This window comes from Trachypithecus francoisi, unplaced genomic scaffold (assembly GCF_009764315.1).
Source record: "Trachypithecus francoisi isolate TF-2019V2 unplaced genomic scaffold, Tfra_2.0 Lachesis_group16, whole genome shotgun sequence".
Taxonomy (NCBI): Eukaryota; Metazoa; Chordata; class Mammalia; order Primates; family Cercopithecidae; genus Trachypithecus; species Trachypithecus francoisi.
The window spans coordinates 18,079,801-18,092,620 of NW_022681461.1; the positions used below are offsets into that span (position 1 = coordinate 18,079,801).

At 41.2% G+C, this 12,820-nt stretch overlaps 1 protein-coding gene across 23 annotated transcripts in view; it reads right to left on the reverse strand.

Moving 5' to 3' along the window:
• The window catches only part of LOC117098431 (transducin-like enhancer protein 4), a 157,632-nt gene that overhangs the window by 120,060 nt on the left and 24,752 nt on the right, over nt 1-12,820 (reverse strand). Inside the window, exon 1 of one of the 23 annotated variants that reach the window (XM_033237024.1) lies at nt 3,801-3,920. The exons of the other annotated variants lie outside the window; for them this stretch is intronic. The gene's annotated coding sequence lies outside the window, so the exon portion shown is untranslated. Of the gene's footprint in view, nt 1-3,800; nt 3,921-12,820 lie in introns of those variants that run through there. 23 annotated transcript variants of the gene reach the window in all.

A 12,820-nucleotide genomic window follows, 5' to 3' on the forward strand; every position in this document is an offset into this window, starting at 1 on the left:
AAACACAAATACATCTTGCAACCATATCACTTCACTTCACCACTAGAGAACAAAGACTGCAACTCTTTAAAATTTCAATCAGAAAATATCTTGATTTGTTCCAAATTTTCTAAAGAAACTGTACAACTTCCGAAACTGATCTTGCCTGACCCTAGATTAAAAAGTCAGAGGACTAATGAGAAATTCCTTCTAACTTAAAATCCAGACTAAACGCAAGGAAAAATGTTCAAGCAGTACTATTGCTCTAAACTGACAACTCCATTTTTACCTTATCAAAAATCAGTTTTACAAAAGTGTTAATAACATGTAACACATAAAACTGATCTTAGCTATTAACTCCTATTCAATATAGTGTTGGAAGTTCTGGCCAGGGCAATCAGGCAAGAGAAAGAAATGAAGGGTATTCAATTAGGAAAAGAGGAAGTCAAATTGTCTCTGTTTGCAGATGATATGACTGTATATTTAGAAAACCCCATCGTCTCAGCCCAAAATCTCCTTAAGCTAATAAGCAACTTCAGCAAAGTCTCAGGATATAAAACCAGTGTGCAAAAATCACAAGCATTCCTATACACCAATAATAGAGAGCCAAATCATGAGTGAATTCCTATTCACAATTACTACAAAGAGAATAAAACACCTAGGAATCCAACTTACAAGGGATGTGAAGGACCTCTTCAAGGAGAACTACAAACCACTGCTCAACAAAATAAAAGAGGACACAAATAAATTGAAGAACATTCCATGTTCATGGATGGGAAGAATCACTATCGTGAAAATGGCCATACTGCCCAAGGTAATTTATAGATTCAATGCCATCCCCATCAAGCTACCAATGACTTTCTTCACAGAATTGGAAAAAACTACTTTAAAGTTCATATGGAACCAAAAAAGAGCCCACATTGCCAAGACAATCCTAAGCAAAAAGAATAAAACTGCAGGTACCACACTACCTGATTTCAAACTATACTACAAGGCTACAGTAACCAAAACAGCATGATACTGGTACCAAAACAGATATATAGACCAATGGAACAGAACAGAGCCCTCAGAAATAACACCACACATCTACAACCATCTGATCTTTGAGAAATCTGACAAAAACAAGCAATGGGAAAGGGATTCCCCATTTAATAAATGGTGCTGGGAAAACTGGCTAGCCATATGTAGAAAGCTGAAACTGGATCCTTTCCTTACACTGCATACAAAACTTAACTCTAGATGGATGAAAGACTTAAATGTAAAACCTAACACCATAAAAACCCCAGAAGAAAATCGAGGCAATACCATTCAGAACATAGGCATGGACAAAGACTTCATGACTAAAATACCAGAAGCAACAGCAACAAAAGCCAAAATAGACAAATGGGATCTAATTAAACTAAAGAGCTTCTAGAAACCAAAAGAAACTATAATCAGAGTGAACAGGCAACCTACAGAATGGGAGAAAATATTTGCAATCTACCCATCTGACAATGGGCTAATATCCAGAATCTACAAAGAACTTAAACAAATTTACAAGAAAAAAACAACCCCATCTAAAAGTGGGCAAAGGATATGAACAGACACTTCTCAAAAGAAGATATTTATGCAGCCAGCAGACATATGAAAAAATGCTCATCATCACTGGTCATTAGAGAAATGCAAATCAAAACCACAGTGAGATACCATCTCACGCCAGTTAGAATGGGGATCATCAAAAACTCAGGAAACAACAGATGCTGGAGATGATGTGAAGGAACAGGAAGGCTTTTACACTGTTGGTGAGAGTGTAAATTAGTTCAACCATCATGGAAGCCAGTGTGGCAATTCCTCAAGAATCTAGAATCAGCAATACCATTTGACCCAGTGATCCCATTACTGGACACATGCACACGTATGTCTGTTGAGGCACTATTCACCAAAGCAGAGACTTGGAACCAACCCAAATGTCCATCAGTGATAGACTGGATTAAGAAAATGTGGCATATATATACCATGGAATACTATGCAGCCGTAAATAAGGACAAGTTCATGTCCTTTGCAGAGACATGGATGAAACTGGAAACCATCATTCTAAGCAAACTATCACAAGGACAGAAAACCAAACACTGCATATTCTCACTCATAGGTGGAAGTTGAACAACGAGAACACATGGGCATGGGGTGGTGGGGGGAACATTACACACCAGGGCCTGTTGGGGAGTGGGGGCTGGGGGAGGGACAGCATTAAGAGACATACCTAACGTAAATGACAGTTGATGATTGCCGCAAACCAACATGGCACATGTATACATATGTAATCAGACTGCACGTTGTGCACATGTACCCTAGAAATTAAACTATAGCCAGGCGCGGTGGCTCACGCCTGTAATCCCAGCACTTTGGGAGGCCGAGGCGGGCAGATCACGAGGTCAGGAGATCGAGACCATCCTGGCTAACACTGTGAAACCCCGTCTCTACTAAAAATACAAAAAATTAGCCGGGCATGCTGTAGTCCCAGCTACATGGAGGCCAAGGAAGGAGAATGGCGTGAACCCGGGAGGCGGAGCTTGCAGTGAGCCGAGGTAACGCCACTGCACTCCAGCCTGGGCAACAAAGCAAGACTCCGTCTCAAAAAAAAAAAAAAGAAAGAAAGAAAGAAATTAAAGTATAAAAATAAAATAAAATAAAATAAAAAACACTAATCTTAGGTATTTAAAAAAAAAAAAAAAACCTGACTGGAATAAAGCTTAAAGATTTAGACCAAAGATACTGACAGTATTGCTAGCAAGTTGGTAAACCACATGCCTAAGCTTTATTTGTTTGAGTGCTTATTTTGTTAAAAAAAAAAAAAAAAAACTACTACTGCTTAATAAAGCAATAAAACAAAGTGATAACGTTATAAGAATTGATTTAATAGGCCATCTATCGTTTCCTAAAGGACTGATTAAAACTAAGACTTGCTGTTTTTAAAAACTCTGCCCATCCTACTTACTCCCATGAGAAAAGGATACTGTCTATAACAGGGTAGTCAGTTTGTATCATCTTAAACAATGTGAAAGTGTCAATATTGAACCTTTTTTCACAACCCCCATACCTCCCTTCCACTGCTTCCCCCAGGGAGTTTAACCAAAACAATGATTTTACTAATGATGATACCACCAGCAATGTCAATGTGGTTTGCGTGTTGAACTCATATTTATGCTATTTTACTGCATGTTAAGTGTGCTTTAAAGTACCCTATGTGTGGTTCAGTTAACTGAATATTCTCGTGTCCCATTTATTTGTCCTAACAAGATACATGGGGCTCTTGTTTGTGGTGCTCACGTGGGAATACGCAGAACAAAGTCCTTGAAAAGAATCAGGGTGTGCCTACACTTCATGGAACTATTCCAATCTATCCCTAGAGCTAAAGCTATATTTTACTGAAGCATTTTTACAATGGTTTAGAAAAAAAAAAAAGCACCCTCTTTTTCCTCCCACCATGTGAGCTTTCTAGAGGTATATCTTTAGAAGAAATCCTAGATAGGTGCCTATCCACCTACATACATCTTCTGGGCTCTAGTTATTGTGTTTAAATACTGCTATAAGGTTAAGAGTGATCGAGAGAGATAAATTATCAAGGTTGAGAATGACAATCATTGTGCCAGACGTCCAATTACTTGTACCAGGTCAAATCATTTCCGCTCTCAAGTCTGGAAAACACTGTAACCAATGTTACCACGGTTATACTCAGTTCCACCAGAGGGGAGAGGCAGGGAAAACGGAAAGAAAGGACAGGAGGGAAAAGTGGGATGTCAGTGGGAGTAGGGAAAGAAAATTACTTTCTCTAGAGAGCTTACCTTCAGCCTGCACAGAACAAGGTGGAACCGGTCAGAGAACCTGATTACTCTGATTACTAAGACACCCAAGTTCTACGAATAGTTCTTTCCTCAGCTGGTGTGTCAGAGCAAGCCTTGCCAGCTGCCTGCTTTACATTCTACTTCTCTTCTCTCTCCCTCCCCTCCTCCTCTTCTTCCTCCTCCTCTTCCTCCTCCTCCTCCTTCTTTCTCTCTCTCTCACAACTTCCTCTTTCCTACTGACATAAATAAATGTACGGTTGTCTTTTAATGATGATTTACAATTAACCTTTTCCATACTTAGCCACAGTAGAGGGAAGAAAATACTCCTTGTGCCCACAGTAAATGGAGATCATTCATCTTGATTTTTCCCAACATGATATGTGTGATCAAAATGAAGTGAGAGATACCTAAAGACAAAGGAATTTTGGATATAGGAATAAAACAAAACAAAACAAGACTAATCGTCCTTAGTTCTCATCAAGGATGCCTATCTCCAGGGAAAGAAGCCACCTTTTATACAGAGCACCATGCTCTATTTTTTGGTCTTTCCTCTCAGGCAAGGCTAAAGCATCCTTGTCTGTTTACTTCTTTTCTCTGTTTTTCAAGAAATCTCCATCTATCTTGCATTTCTCAGTATTTTCTTTCCTCTTCTTCCAATTCTAGCATATGGCCTCTAGTGGTTTCTTCTCCCTCCTCCCAATTACATAAAATTTCAATTCTTTGAAGCTGTCACTACCAAAACATCCTTACAATCCCTTTGTTTTCTCACTATGGGTAGCCACTCTCATCAAAATCCAAGTTTTGGCCTTTTCCTGTTTACTGAGATACCGCTCTGCCATTACTCTTCCACTACACTTCTAGGTGCAGGCACAGTCAGCAAGTGAATACATGGGCCCTGGCCTGGCTAGAGCAGAGGGCACAGCAAGGAACGAGGAGACAGTCCCTCTTCCTAGCATCTGTACTTGCTCCTCCCTCTACCTGGAACCACCTTCCCCAGATCTTCCCATGGCTCATCTCCACCCATCATTTAAGTCTCAGGCCACAGGAGACTCCCTCCGATGCCTTCACTTACCATCCTCAATTACTCCCTCTCCTCCCACACTCTGGCCCATTATAGTTTTGTCTTCTCTTGACAGTATTTGTAATCATCTGAAATTACCTCATATATATTTTTGATTACATAGACTAGACTACTGCTTCTCTAACTGTAATGCATATACTAATCACCTGGAAATGTTAAAATCCAAATTGGAAAAGGGCCTCAGAATCTACTTCTAACAAACTTTAAGGTGATGCTGAAAATGCTGGTCCACAGACCAGACCCCTAGTAGTAAGGTTCTAAAGAATGTAGGCTCCAAGGCAGATAGCTTTGTCGCACAGCCCCAGTGGCTGCTATGTCAAAGACACTCAATATGCTTTTGTTGAATAAATAGAAGAAACTACAGTTTAGGTGGTTAGAATCTCATGAATTTTTTTTTTGTGGGCATGGTAAAATTGTTTGGGAATACAGGCATACACAAGAGATATTGTGAATTCAATTCCAGACCACGACAATAAAGTGAATGTTACAATAAAGCAAGTCACACAAATTTTTTGGTTACCCAGTGCATGTGTGTACTACAGTCCAGTACATAACTTTTATGTTTGTACTATAGTTTAAGTGTGAAGTAGCATTATGTCTTTAAAATATATATATATATATAGAACACCATAATTTAAAAATACTTTATTGCTAGAAAATGCTAACCATCATCTGAGCTTTCAGTGAGCCATGATCTTTTTGTTGACAGAGGGTTTTCACTGAATACTGACAGCTAATCAGGGAGGTGGTTGCTTAAAGTTGGAGGGCCATAACATTTTCTCAAAAACAGACAATAATTAAGCTTGTTAGCACTGAGTGTCTCTTCCTTCCCAAAGAACTTCTCTGTAGTATGGGATGCTGTTTGACAGCATTTTACTCACAGAATTTCTTTGAAATTTCAGAGGACTCAATCCTTTCAAACTCTGCCACTGCTTTATCAACTAAGTTGATGTAATATTCAAATTCTTTGTGGTCATTTCAACAGTGTTCATAGCATCTTCACCAGAAGTATATTCAATCTCAAGAAACTACTTTCTTTGCTCATCCATAAGCAGCAGCTTCTCATCCATTCAACTTTTTCATGAGATTGCAGCAATTCAGTCACATCTTCAAGGTCCAACCCCAAAGACCATCCTCAGGGTCTTGAACCCCTCCAAAGGCATCCACAAGGATTGGAATCAACTTCTTCCAAATTCTTATTAATGTTGGTATTTTGACCTCCTCTCATGAACCACAAATGTTCTTAATGACATCTAGAATGGCTAATCCTTTCCAGAAGGTTTTCAATTTACCTTGCTCAGATTGACCAGAAGAATCATTATCTATGGCAGCTACAGCCTTACAAAATGTATTTCTTAAATAGTAAATCTTAAAAGTTAAAAGTACTCCTTGATCCATGGGCTACAGAATGGATGCTGTATTAGCAGGCATGAAAACACTAATCTCCTTACACATCTCCATCAGAGCTCTTGGGTGACTAGGTACATCAATAATAGGCAGTAATATTTGGAAAGAAATCATTTTTTCTGAGCAGTGGGTCTCAACAATGGGATTAAAATAGTCAGTAAACCATGCTATAAACAGATGTGCTGTCGTCTAGGCTTTGTAGTTCCATTTATGGAACACAGGCAGGGTAGATTCAGCGTAATTCTTAAAGGCCCTAGGATTTTTGGAATGGTAAATGAGCATTGGCTTCAAGTTAAAGTCACCAGCTGCATTAGTTACATAACAAGGGAGTCTGTCCTTTGTAGATTTGAAGTCAGTCACTGACATCTCTTCTCTAGCTATGAAAGTCCTAGATGGCATCTTCTTCCAATAGAAGGCTGTCTTATCCACACTGCAAATCTGTTGTTTGGCGTAGCCACCTTCCTCAATGATCTTAGCTAGATCTTCCAGATAACTTGCTGCAGATTCCACATCAGGACTTGCTGCTTCACTTTGCACTTTCACGTTATGGAGATGGTTTCTTTCATTAAACCCAATGAACCAACCTCTGCTAGCTTCAAACCTTCCTTCTGCAGCTTTCTCATCTCTCTTGGCCTTCACAGAACTGAAGAGAGTGAGGGGTTTTGCTCTGGATTAGGCTGTGACTTAAGGGAATGTCATGGCTGGTTTGAGCTTCTATCCAGACCACTAAAACTATCCCTATGTCAGCAACAAGGTTGTTTCACTTTCTTACCACTGGAGTAGCACTTTTAATTTCCTTTAACTTCTTTTCATTTGCATTTGCATTTATAACTTGGCTGTTGGGCACAATACACCTAGCTTTTGGCTCATCGGCTTTCGACATGCCTTCCACTCTAAGGTTAATCATCTCTCGATTTTGATTTAAAGTGAGAGATGTGAGACTCTTCCTCGCATTTGAACACTTGGAGGCCCTCCTGTGTAAGGTTATTAATTGACCTATTTCAATACTGTTGTCTCAGAGAATGCAGAAGCCTGAGGAGAGGGAAAGAAGGGGGAATAGCATGAAGCAGTCAGAACACATACATTAATTAAGTTTGCTGTCTGATGGGGGCTCAGTTCACGGCACTCTAAAACTATTACAATAGTAACATCAAAGATCACTAACCACAAATCATGTAACAGATAAAGTAATAATGAGAAGGTTTGAAATATTGTGAGAGTTACCAAAATGTGACATAGAGACATGAAGTGAGCACAGACTATTGGAAGAACGGCTCCATTCAGGGTTGCTACAGCCTTCAATTTGTGAAAAACACAGTTTCTGTGAAGCACAATAAAGCAAGGCCCAGTAAAACAAGGTATGCCTGTAGCTAAAGCACATTAATATATCAACCACAAAGGAATATCTATCCAGAAAACCTGCTTAAATTCTGGTATGGTTTATTTAGCTTCCCATCACACATCTTTTCTGGCATTTAGGATACCATGCTATTCAAAAGAATAATAAATTATCGTAGTGTGCAACAAAAGGAAATGCAAATTCATTCTGGACAATTCCTAATGGGTGAATACATGATTAAAGTTTCCTATCCAAAACCTTGGCAAAATATGTGTTTTAAAGATTATTTTAAAATATAATAAAGGAAATGCAGCTTAACCTCCTTCTTGAGATTATTTATACCAGATTGCTAATCACCAGACCCACTGAACTGAGGACTTTGTTAAACAGCACCCTGGGAGAGCACCTTGTATACAGCGTTCATGAGAAATCTCTACAATGTTATCTCGAGTGCACCAACTTGATGATTTCAATAGCCCAAGGAAAGGGCCTACTCATGCGATGGCATCACTAGGTTCACAGGAAGTAAAAGGACAGTTCCTAATAATTCAAGGTGTGGTGGTGGAGCTCAGGAATTATACACACTACAATGTGTAGATGAGTTCATACTTATTAACCCTGTTCAAAACAAGACACTTAGAGCCAGGCTTGGGGAGCCATGGGCACAGCTACGGCAGGACCCCTAGAGAGAACAGGCTATTCAGATCCCTTCTGAACGAGGTCCAAGAGTTGCTGCAGCATCACGTGCTGAGTAGCAGGCAACCGAACCTGGGATTCCACATATGGATTCTGATACACAAACTGCCTCCCCACTGTCCCTGACAAACCTGTCTGGTCACTCTCACACTGCAGGCGGGTTTTAATTATTAGGAAGCTTTTACTTAAACTAATTCCTTGCCTGTTTCTGTGTGTTTTTGTTGTTGGGGTGGTGTACTGCACACAAAGTCCACTACCATTCATGGCTCACTCAAGCTCCTTCAATGGCTGGGGGAAGCCACCTGAGACAGGCTGAGAAATGAGAAAAAAGAAGTCCCCGACCACAGACTGAAAACTCTCTATAATCAGAAAAATAATAGCATTTTCCCTATAATCAGGCTCACATCTACTTTTGTTTGTTTTCTTCTTTTTTAATACTTGACTACGCAGGTTGAGAAAATTAAAGGTAAAGGAAACTATTGTGTTCCTATATTCCTAAAAATGTAATTCAGGTAGCTTTTAAATTAAATTCTGTAAGCAGTTTAAAATATTTAAACAAATATACCTTAGAAAAAACCTAAACCATGAATGTATTACTGCCTTTTTGCCCATTCAACAAATACTTATTAAATATCTACTTACTATTTGTCAGGACTATTGTAGGTGAATGAAGACAGAGGGGTGAACAAAGCAAGCAAGTCCCCGCCGTCAGGGAGCTCCCATCATAGGTGGAGGGAGACAGAAGCACACATACAAGTATATAAAGAGGAATTTCAGACACTGAGAAGTGCTATGAAGACAAAATAGGGGGTCTAAGAGAGAGCCCTGGGGTGGGAGGTGGGTCTGGTTTGGATGACATGATCAGGCAAGGACAAAAAAAGAAGTGACTCAAAAGTTGAGATGTGGCTAAACACAACATTTTCTACACCACATGTTGCAGATGTTATTAACAAGTATTAGGCCGGGCGCGGTGGCTCAAGCCTGTAATCCCAGCACTTTGGGAGGCCGAGACGGGCGGATCACGAGGTCAGGAGATCGAGACCACCCTGGCTAACACGGTGAAACCCCGTCTCTACTAAAAAATACAAAAAAAAACTAGCCGGGCGAGGTGGCGGGCGCCTGTAGTCCCAGCTACTCGGGAGGGTGAGGCAGGAGAATGGCGGAAACCCGGGAGGCGGAGCTTGCAGTGAGCTGAGATCCGGCCACTGCACTCCAGCCCGGGCGACAGAGCGAGACTCCATCTCAAAAAAAAAATAAAAAAATAAAAAACAAGTATTATACACATAAAGGGGTCCCTGGTCAGATGACCTCACACACTGTGAAGAAAGTTAAACGTTTTCTTTTTTTTTTTTTTTTTTTTTGAGGCGGAGTCTCGCTCTGTCGCCCAGACTGGAGTGCAGTGGCCGGATGTCAGCTCACTGCAAGCTCCGCCTCCCGGGTTTCCGCCATTCTCCTGCCTCAGCCTCCCGAGTAGCTGGGACTACAGGCGCCCGCCACCTCGCCCGGCTAGTTTTTGTATTTTTAGTAGAGACGGGGTTTCACCGTATTAGCCAGGATGGTCTCGATCTCCTGACCTCGTGATCCGCCCGTCTCGGCCTCCCAAAGTGCTGGGATTACAGGCTTGAGCCACCGCGCCCGGCCAACAGTTTTCTTTACTGTTGGATATCTCAGAGCCTTTCATTTGATAGTGTTCGCTATACATTTTTGGAAAGGAGCACATTAAAAGCAATTACGACTCAAGCTTCTTTGGCTTTGGGACCCTCTCTCCTCAAAATTCGGAGAGGAGATGATATTCCGTGGGAAACACTGAGCTCGTCAGTCGTTTCCAGCCCTGGCCTTCCATCAGCATTACTAGTCGACCTTTCACAAACACCCACACCCAGGACTCACTCCAGACCAATTAACTCACAATCTCCAAAGCCAGGACCCTGGTTTCAGTTTTTAAAGCTCCCCAGGTGATTCTGATGTGCAGACAGGATTGAAAACCATTAAGCTAGAGCACAGGATGCATGCAATAAAAAATAGAGTGGAAAATAAGGACAGAAGGGGTTCACTAAGGTCAGACTGTGGAAGGTCCTGAATGCCACTCTAAGGGGTTTGAACTTTATTTAGAAGGCAGTAACGGCCCATCAAGGTCAATTCCTAGGAAAGTTATGATAAGTACCAGACAGGTCAAGACACCACAGTGCATTTCTGTCCTCCACCCACTTCTTGCTACTGATTATATTTAATACTGTGGACGGAAAGAAGAGATTCATAACCACAAAGCATACCACAAGAGGAAAGATGGAGGATCAAAGATAATTTCAGAATAGGAACAAAAGGAATTTCCAAAGCACCTCCGACTTAGGAAATTCAACAAGATGTTTTCAGTTACTGGCTCCTACTCTAAACTAGAAGCTGTGGTAGAAATAGCAGTTCCGAATGCAGAACTGATCTGAACTCTTGAGGTGTTTATAATTTAGTTGGGGGAAGATCAAATATAAATAAACACAATAACAAACGCCATGTGTTAAGTGCCCTAGGTACTACAGAGAGGGACCCTGGAAATCTAACAGTGAGAAGGGGAAGAAAACCCTTCTGGCTTTGGGGATAGAGTAATGTGAGCCATATTAATTTCATAACTTTCTATTATTGTCTGCTACTCTGCCATATACTGCGTTATAATCTGAAAAAACCAGTACAGGAACAAGATAGGACTCACAGAGCCTATAATCTAACAAATGAGACAGACATTGAAACAAATATAGAATGCAGGGTATTTTAAAATGCTTTTTAGAGGACTATTTCCCTGAGTAACTGAGAGTGAAATGAGTCTGACACACAAAGAAGGGGGCAGAGAAAAGGGTAAGACCATTCCCAACAAAGCCTGCCATACCAGCACGCAACACTGACATTCAAAGAAAAAAGTGAAAGGGGTAGTATCAGTACAAGGTGAAGGTGGAGAAGTAGATCCAAAAGAACCTAGTGGACCAGGATCATCTTTATCCAGGACATACTAGTTAGGAGGCTATTGCATTACTCGTGGTGAGTCTTTTTTTTTTTTTTTTTTGAGACAGAGTCTCACTCTGTCACCCAGGCTGGAGTGCAGTGGCACGATCTCCGCTCACTGCAACCTCCACTTCCTGGGTTCAAGCAATTCTCCTGCCTCAGAATCCCAAGCAGCTGAGATTACAGATGCATGCCACCACGCCTGGGTAATTTTTTTTTTTTTTTTTTAAGTAGAGACATGGTTTCACCATGTTAGCCAGGATAGTCTCGATCTCCTGACCTCGTGATCCACCTGCCTCGGCCTCCCAAAGTGCTGGGATTACAGGTGTGAGCCACCGCGCCAGGCCAGTGAGTCCTTTTAAATATGGTGAGCAAGGGTGTTCACCATCCTAACATTAATGGAATGCTTGCTCTGTGTCAGATATTTCACTTAATGTTCAGAACAATTTTAAGAGGATTATTCTCGTCCCCATTTTACAGATAAAGTCAAAGAAGAGAAAAGTGGTTAATTTACCATGATCACATAGCTGGAGAAAAGCAAACAAATGCAGGAGTAACTGGGAGCTGATACCAGAAGACCTCATGTTTGACTGGGTGTGGCTAATGAATGAGAGAGCAGGAGAATCATCAGCTGCCTCTCTGGGTTTCTGGCTTGAGAAATTGGGTGGATGGTGGTGGCATTTCCTCAGATAGGAATCACTAAGCGGGCTTGTGGGGGACAATGTCATTTCGGGACCTGTTGAGTTTAAGTATCTATAAGACATTCAAGGCAAATGAGGACATACAATGGTCTCAGAGGAAGGGTCTGGGGTAGTAGAAAAAAAAACTCTGAGATTCATCTACTCAGAGTGAATAAAATTACCTAAATAAAAGGGCAAAGTAAGCAGAGAAGAGGTCAGAGCCTTATTGGGAATAATGGCAGGATTTTCCAGGGGCAGAGAAGGGCCCCTAAAAAATGACCGGACACCAAAAGATAGATATAGAAGTAGACCGGGAGGTCCAGCAAGCCCAGATAAGGGAATACAGAAGGCAAAGGCTGTAGGCAAAAAGCCTGGAGACCACCATAACCTCTAGTATGACAACAAGGTCTGATGGTCAGTGATGGTGACCGTGGTGAGAGCAAGGAAAGCAGGCAGGTTGCACATGGAGAACTAGTGGATTACGTGGCTTCACGAGATTAGACAACCAGGGGAGTACGGAATCGATGACTCCAGTGCGTACAACCTGGGTGATATGGTGCTTCCTACCGTTCACTAAAACAGGGAAATCACAGGCTTGTGTCAAGGTTTGTTTAGGGGACAATTATGGAAAGGCACAGGAAGAATTCAGAATGACGTGACAAAACATTCTGAAGGAACACCAAACATTATGAACGATACAGCTGTGCAGTCCCAAATCCTAATGTGACTCTAATTTCTAGTCTAGCTAAACCACGACTTTAATAAGCAAACTCCAAAATGATTCTGGACTCCGTTTCTATAATCATGAAATGGGAAGAATGGCTGC